Consider the following 7,240-nt stretch of genomic DNA (forward strand, 5'->3'; position numbering starts at 1 on the left):
ATACAATTAAAGTCATGGAATGGCACTGGTGCTTTTGACATGATTGCAGAAGCAATTTTTTTTATTTCATATCAAATTGTAATGTAATGGTTGTTTAACCTACTTCCAACTACCTAATGGCCGCCTGAGCCAAACAGCTTTCTGCCGTAGCCTACACTTGGCAGCCTGAGCCAAACAGCTTTCTGCCGTAGCCTACACTTGGCCGCCTGAGCCATGGCGCAGCTACTGTAGAAACCACAAGTGTCTAAGAAAATAAAAACAACTTTGTGGAATTATCTATGATGCAGCAGTCTAAAGCACTGCATTTCAGTGCTAGAGGCTTCACTACAGACCCTGGTTCAATCCCGGGCTGTATCACAACCGTTCGTGATCGGGAGTCTCATAGGGTGGTGAATAATTGGCCTCGTGTCGTCCAGGATAGGGGAGGGTTTGCCTGGGGTAGGCCATTGTTGTAAAATAATAATTTGTTCTTAACTGACTTGCCTAGTTAAATAAAGGTCAAATAAAAGTTGCCCTCTGGTGGGGGGCCTTTAAGCTGACATTCGACGGTGGCCATCTTTGTGGTAGTTATTGGAAATAAAAAGCTGTATTTAATTTCAATTTCAATGGTGTACCAGCTAAATTGCAGTGGTCTGAAGGGATAGGTTCATTCTATGGAATTCTATTTCTATGATTGAAATGACAACCACCCAGTAACCAAGAGTATGCAGTGTCTCAAATGATGGTGGGCAAACAACACATACAACTCAGGGGGTAGTCAGAATAGATTCTGAACCTAGGCTTTCTTACAGCTGCACTGGGGTCAGACAGACTTAATGTTTAGATTAAGATACCGGGATATGACTCGCAAAATGTACCTCAATCCAGGGACGAGAAATGCTTTATATACCGATTTGTCCCATGAACCCAATTTACACCGAGAATATTGAACGACTGCTAATTTCATAGCAGTTGTTCAATCTTGTCATTTAACAGTTGGGATAATGGTACTATTCACAGTACAATTCATTGCTCATCCCTGGAATGAGGTACATTCACCAAGCCATTTCTCAGACTGGCTACGTGGGCTCTTAATCTAAACAGGAAGCCTGTCTGACCCCGTGCAGCTGTAAGCAAGTGTAGGTTAGCAATATATTCTGGCTACCTCAGATAATGTAAATTAGGGTTTAAATTACAACATTTGATAATACATCATCTGAGTTCATGCATTTTGAGAATTCACATTAAAAAAAAGGGCAATTATTTATAAAAACACATTTCAAGCAATGATTCAATTGTTTGACCATGTTTTTAAGCTTTTAAAATTCATATCGAACTCAACCATTCATCTTCTCCAGAGAAGAAGACCTGGATGTCTCATGGTATGGTGGGTTATGCAAAATGGGCCAACTTTGAGCACCTCCACCTCCTAAAGGTTTTGGCATTTAGGTCCCAAAGAAAAAAACACTTTCTGACCACTTACTTCTACAATGGACAAATATGTGTTAAGTTTTGTTCAAATCAAAAGGGGTGCGGTGAAAAAGTAGCTAAAATCAAATGGAATGACCTAATTCTAACATAAAACAGCAATATAACGACATGAAGGCCTACTTATCGTACAGTAGGCTACTGTTAAATGCAAGATTATATTCGACGATAACATGTTATAGGCCTATTGGGAACAGTAGGCTACTGTTCGCAAAGCTGAAAGACAACTGCAACGCATTGAAAATCAGGTCAAGTTGATTCATGTCGCTATTCAAATTGAACAGTATTTATAATCACCAGTATTGTCCCTTCGTCCGCGGCTTTAGAAACGCTGATTGAATTGTCCTCGGTTCATTGGAGAAAGGACACATTTGTCCACTCGCCACACCTTACGCCAACAGCGCGCGCTCCCTTCAATCAGCACCTGGCGCGCCACCAGAGACGCGGCGACAGTGAAAGTGCGCGTGCACGAAACGCTTTCATATCATATTCAGGTATATTCTCCATCCTATTGAAATGTCTTTGAGAAGGACTTTGGCTGGCATAAACCTGTGTTCTCAGCATGCTAACAGAGTACAGATGGCAGCTAATGTCACTAAATACTTAAATTGGATTATCTCACTGTAATCCTGTGTAAACTACCTTGGTGTAAACACTTACATCACAGTCAGGCTACTCCCCCTCTCCCTATCACAGAGAGGAACGTGATAATAAATGTAACCCTCTCCATTTAACACACAACAGGGACAAGTGAGGGAATCCATTGGGAATAATAATAATAATGATTATCATATTGTGCTAATAATGAACCATTAATACCCCGAAGAGCTGTTCTGAAGACTGGTGCCAAGGTGGCCGGGCTGACAATCAGTCCTTTTGAGGTCTGTCCTGTTTGGCTATTGATGCTCACACAGATAAACCTGCTGTCCAGACTCTTAGCCATATTGCTACAAAGCCAGAGGTGACTGAAGAAGACAAGAAGTGTACTACGCTAATGAACACTGTTCTGGACCCGTGGTTGGAAAAGGAGACACACCCTGTCCGACTGCTTAGCTGCTAGCCAATCAATCAAACTATTAGAAAATCAATCAATTAATCAATTACTTCCAGCCTACATAACAGTTTCCTAAGTATAATTCATTTCCACATTGAAATGTACTGTACAGTACAGCATATTCACCATTCACAAAAGGAACTAAAGTGGAGCAGCTTACCTGCAGCCAGATCTGCCTCTCCTCCTGGTAGGTAGATTAGAGTGGAACAGGGCAGAGTGGAACAGAGCAGAGTGGAACAGAGCAGAGTGGAACAGAGCGGAACAGAACAGAGGGAAACAGAAGAGTGTTGAACAGACCAGAGCAGAGTGAAACAGAGCAGAGTGGAACAGAACAGAGCAGAGTGGAACAGAACAGGCAGAGTGGAACAGAACAGGCAGAGTGGAACAGAGTAGAGTAGAACAGAGCGAAGTGGAACAGAGCAGAGTGGAACAGAACAGAACAGAGTGGAATAGAACAGAGCAGAGTGGAACAGAACAGAGCAGAGTGGAACAGAATAGAGTGGAACAGAATAGAGTAGAACAGAGCAGAGTGGAACAGAGTAGAGTGGAACAGAGTAGAGTAGAACAGAGTGGAACAGAGTAGAGTGGGCTGTAGAGAGTATTGGGGCTATGGTGAGTTCTGACCTGGATATGGAACCATTCTCCCAGGAGACACAGGGACCTAGATGATATAAATACCACCCACTGTACTGAGGGGAGAGAGAGAGAGGTAGAGAAGGATAATGGAAGGAGAAGGATAGAGGAATGTGGGGGGGGAGTGAGAAGAAGGGAGAGAGGTGGGCAGAGAGAGTAGAAGGGAGGAGAAAGAAAAGAGAGAGAAAGACTAAATGTGATGGGTAGAGGAGCATTGTCCTCCATCTTATATCTGCTGAGAGATATAGGATGTTGGTTCATGACCATTAGACCTTCTGCCCTTGATTTGTTTCTTTCAGCTCTAATTGTTTCCAGACCAACTTTGATCTCTCAGACAAATCACGAGAGAAAGCCAACAACAATAACAGCAGCAGTTATTTGTGTGCTCTCAACTATGTGTGTGTGTGTGTGTGTGTGTGTGTGTGTGTGTGTGTGTGTGTGTGTGTGTGTGTGTGTGTGTGTGTGTGTGTGTGTGTGTGTGTGTGTGTGTCAGTGTTTGGCAGCCAATCATGACCCAGATGGAGATCTATAGGTAAAAAATATAGTTGGTGCATCCTGATGTCCACCCCAGAGAACATGTATCAACCAGCTCTTATTTAGCTCTTATTTAATGTAAAAAAGAAGAAGATTTGCACTGCTCTGAAAACTGAAACTGTTGCTGAGATATTTACTTTTAAGAGACAATTATCAATATCAAACTCACAAAAATTATAATTACACAATTACATTAACATTAGCTAATTGTGATTGCAGCCATTTTGAAGAACCAGAAAGAAAACTATCAAGGTGTAATCATTGAACATCCCAGAGTGTCCTCTCAAAATGTACAACAGCTCTAACACAGTGGCATACAGTGCATTCAGAAAGTATTCAGACATCTTGACTTTTTCCATATTTTACTATATTACAGCCTAATTCTAAAATGGAATCAATTATTTCCCCCCCTCATCATTCTACACACAATAACCCATAATAACCAAGCAAAAAACAGGTTTTTAGATTTTTTTAGCAAATGTATAAAAAAATGTAAAACTCAAATATCAAATTTGCATATGTATTCAGACCCTTTACTCAGTACTTTGTTGAATCAACTTTGGCAGCGATTACAGCCTCGGATCTTCTTGGGTATGACACTACAAGCTTGGCACACCTGTATTTGGGAGTTTCTCCCATTCTTCTCTGCAGATCCTCTCAAGCTCTGCCAGGTTGGATGGGGAGCGTCGCAGCACAACTATTTTCAGGTCTCTCCAGAGATGTTCGATCAGGTTCAATTCCAGTCTCTGGCTGGGCTACTCAAAGACATTTAGACACTTGTCCTGAAGCCACTCCTGCATTCTCTTGTCTGTATGCTTAGGGTCGTTGTCCTGTTTGAAGGTCAACGTTCATCTTTCCGTCGATGCTGACTAGTCTCCCAGTCCCTGCCGCTGAAAAACATCCCCACGGCATGATGCTGCCACCACCATGCTTCACCGTAGGGGTGGGGCCAGATTTTCTCCAGGCTTGGTATTCAGGCCAAAGAGTTCAATCTTGGTTTCATCAGACCAGAGAATCGTGTTCCTCAAGGTCTAAGAGTCCTTTAGATGCCTTTTGGCAACTCCAAGTGGGCTGTCGTGCCGATTTACAGAGGAGTGGCTTTCGTCTGGCCACTCTACCATAAAGGCCTGATTAGTGGAGTGCTGCAGAGATCATTGTCCTTCTGGAAGGTTCTTCCATCTCAACAGAGGAACTCTGGAGCTCTGTCAGAGTGACCAATGGCACTTCTCATCATATTGCTGTTTGGCTGGGCAGCCCGCTCTAGGAAGAGTCTTGGTGGTTCCAAACTTTTTGCAATTTAAGAACGACAGAAGCCACTGTGTACTTGGTGACCTTCAATGCTGCAGTAATGTTTTGCACCCATCCCCAGATCTGTGCCTCGACACATTCCGGTCCCTGAGCTCTACAGCCAAATCCTTCAACCTCATGGCTTGGTTTTTGCTCTGACAAGCACTGTCAACTGTGGGACCTTATATAGACAGGTGTGTGCCTTTCCAAATCATGTCCAATCAATAGAATTTACCACAGGTGGACTCCAATCAAGTTGAGGAATACATATCACATACATACTTCAGTCATTTAGTGTGTCTCTTATCTAGCGCAACTTACAATAGTGAGTGCATACATATTCATACTGGTCCCCCGAGGGAATCGAACCCACAACCCTGGCTTTGCACGCACCATGCTCTACCAACTAAGTCACGCTAATGTCCTGCAGTGTTGGCTTCCTGTGGTGTTGTAGAGGACACATTCATTACACTGTGTTAAACCTCTACTTCAGACAGCTGGCACACACACACACAACAGATAACCTAGGTGGAACTAATAGCTCCCACTAGTATGGGAATCCCAGCTAACTGAATCTGTCAGTAGGAGGTTTTGTGTGTGTGTCTGTCGTCTGTGTTTTTCCATCTCTGAACACAATAGCACATCTCCTGCCTCCCTCTTTCATCAGCGGACATCAACAACCCCGTTTCTCTTCCTCCCTCTACCACTCCCTGAGATCACACTGCAGGCCAGAGGAAAGGGAGGCAATCAATCCAAAGGGCTTTATTGGCATGGGAAACATATGTTTATGTGAAATATATAACTAAACAAAATTGAAATAAACAATCAGTAATTTAACAGTAAACCTTACACTCACAAAAGTTTCAAAGGAATAGAGACATTTCAAATGGCATTCTCTCTCTCTCTCTCTCTCTCTCTCTCTCTACATCTTCTGTAGGAGAGTCTGTCTTCTCTCTCTCAACATCGGCCTGAAGGAAGTACTGTATCTTTTGGCACTCACTGAATCTTAAACACTTCCTGTTTCCTCCCCCCTTGCTGGTGGCGTCTGTCTTTCCCCCCAACGCAGTTAAGCCAAAACCATGCCCCGTTATTCAGAGGGGCGTTTTACAACGCTTTGAGCGCTCTCCAAGTCCGGCAGTGAATATCAGGTAGCGCAAAATTTCAGTCACTGATTAATAACATTTGCCCTTGTATTTCAAGATCGAAAAATAAAATAACATCATGTCGTGGACAGTACTAGCCATTAATGTCCCTTAACGCTCAAAGACAGATTAAATGGCTGTAGCATAGGGTATTCCATTGAATGATTAGCTAATAAATATTTGAGAAATTATGAATAATAAGCATATGATTTTACCTGATAATAGACTACTAATGATAACATAACAACTTCAAATACCGAGCTAGTAAAGTTAAGTAGCTTAGGTTCATTGAGCTCACTTTGAATTGAGAGAATTCAGCAGAGTTCTGAGACATTTTTGCAACTCATTGATACTCCGAAAAGAAATACATGGGCAAATGTTACCAAACATGTAAATAATAGGCCTGCATTACGGCAGGCAGCTAATTGTTAAATTATACTTTCCATCCTTACCTTGGAAGGTCACTGTCTCTGCGCTGATTGCCTGTGAGTGAGACAACGCTAGCTAGCCAATGGGAGCGTAGTAGAACGTTCCTCTGAATAACGGGGCGTGGTTTTGGCAAAACAGCGTTGGGAAAAGTAAGACGCTTCCTGGTGCGGTGACACTGTCATTGTGGTGACAGACAGCCCGTCACCGCTGGCGGTATCTATCCTGTTTCACCAAACTCAGAAGCTTCACACACCATATAATCACAGTAGAATTCGATTTTAATTTCTATATCTATGCATCTGTGTTCCATTAATTATTTCTCAGAATTCTTTATTTATTAGTGTTCCATGTGCAATATCTTAAATTCAACCATTAATAAAAATATACTGTTTTGTTTATGAAGACATTGTCTGTCACACATGTCATTCCATTCTATCTGATGCTGATGCTGTTCAGTGATTGATTATTGACCACTGAATAGCTCCCCACATTCAATCAGCTAATTTACTGCATTTTAACACATTTTGCCACAGTGCAGAGAAACATGTGCAGTTTTATAGTGCTATTCTACAGATTTTGTCATGAAGCTAATAGAGAATGATCTAAAGGTTGATTGATTTTCCTTTCTCTTTTTCCTCCTCTCTTCATCTCTTTTCAGTTATGGTATGAAAGGACTGAATAGGTGAAGACAATT

Source organism: Oncorhynchus masou, chromosome 3, assembly GCF_036934945.1.
Source record: "Oncorhynchus masou masou isolate Uvic2021 chromosome 3, UVic_Omas_1.1, whole genome shotgun sequence".
NCBI lineage: Eukaryota > Metazoa > Chordata > Actinopteri > Salmoniformes > Salmonidae > Oncorhynchus > Oncorhynchus masou.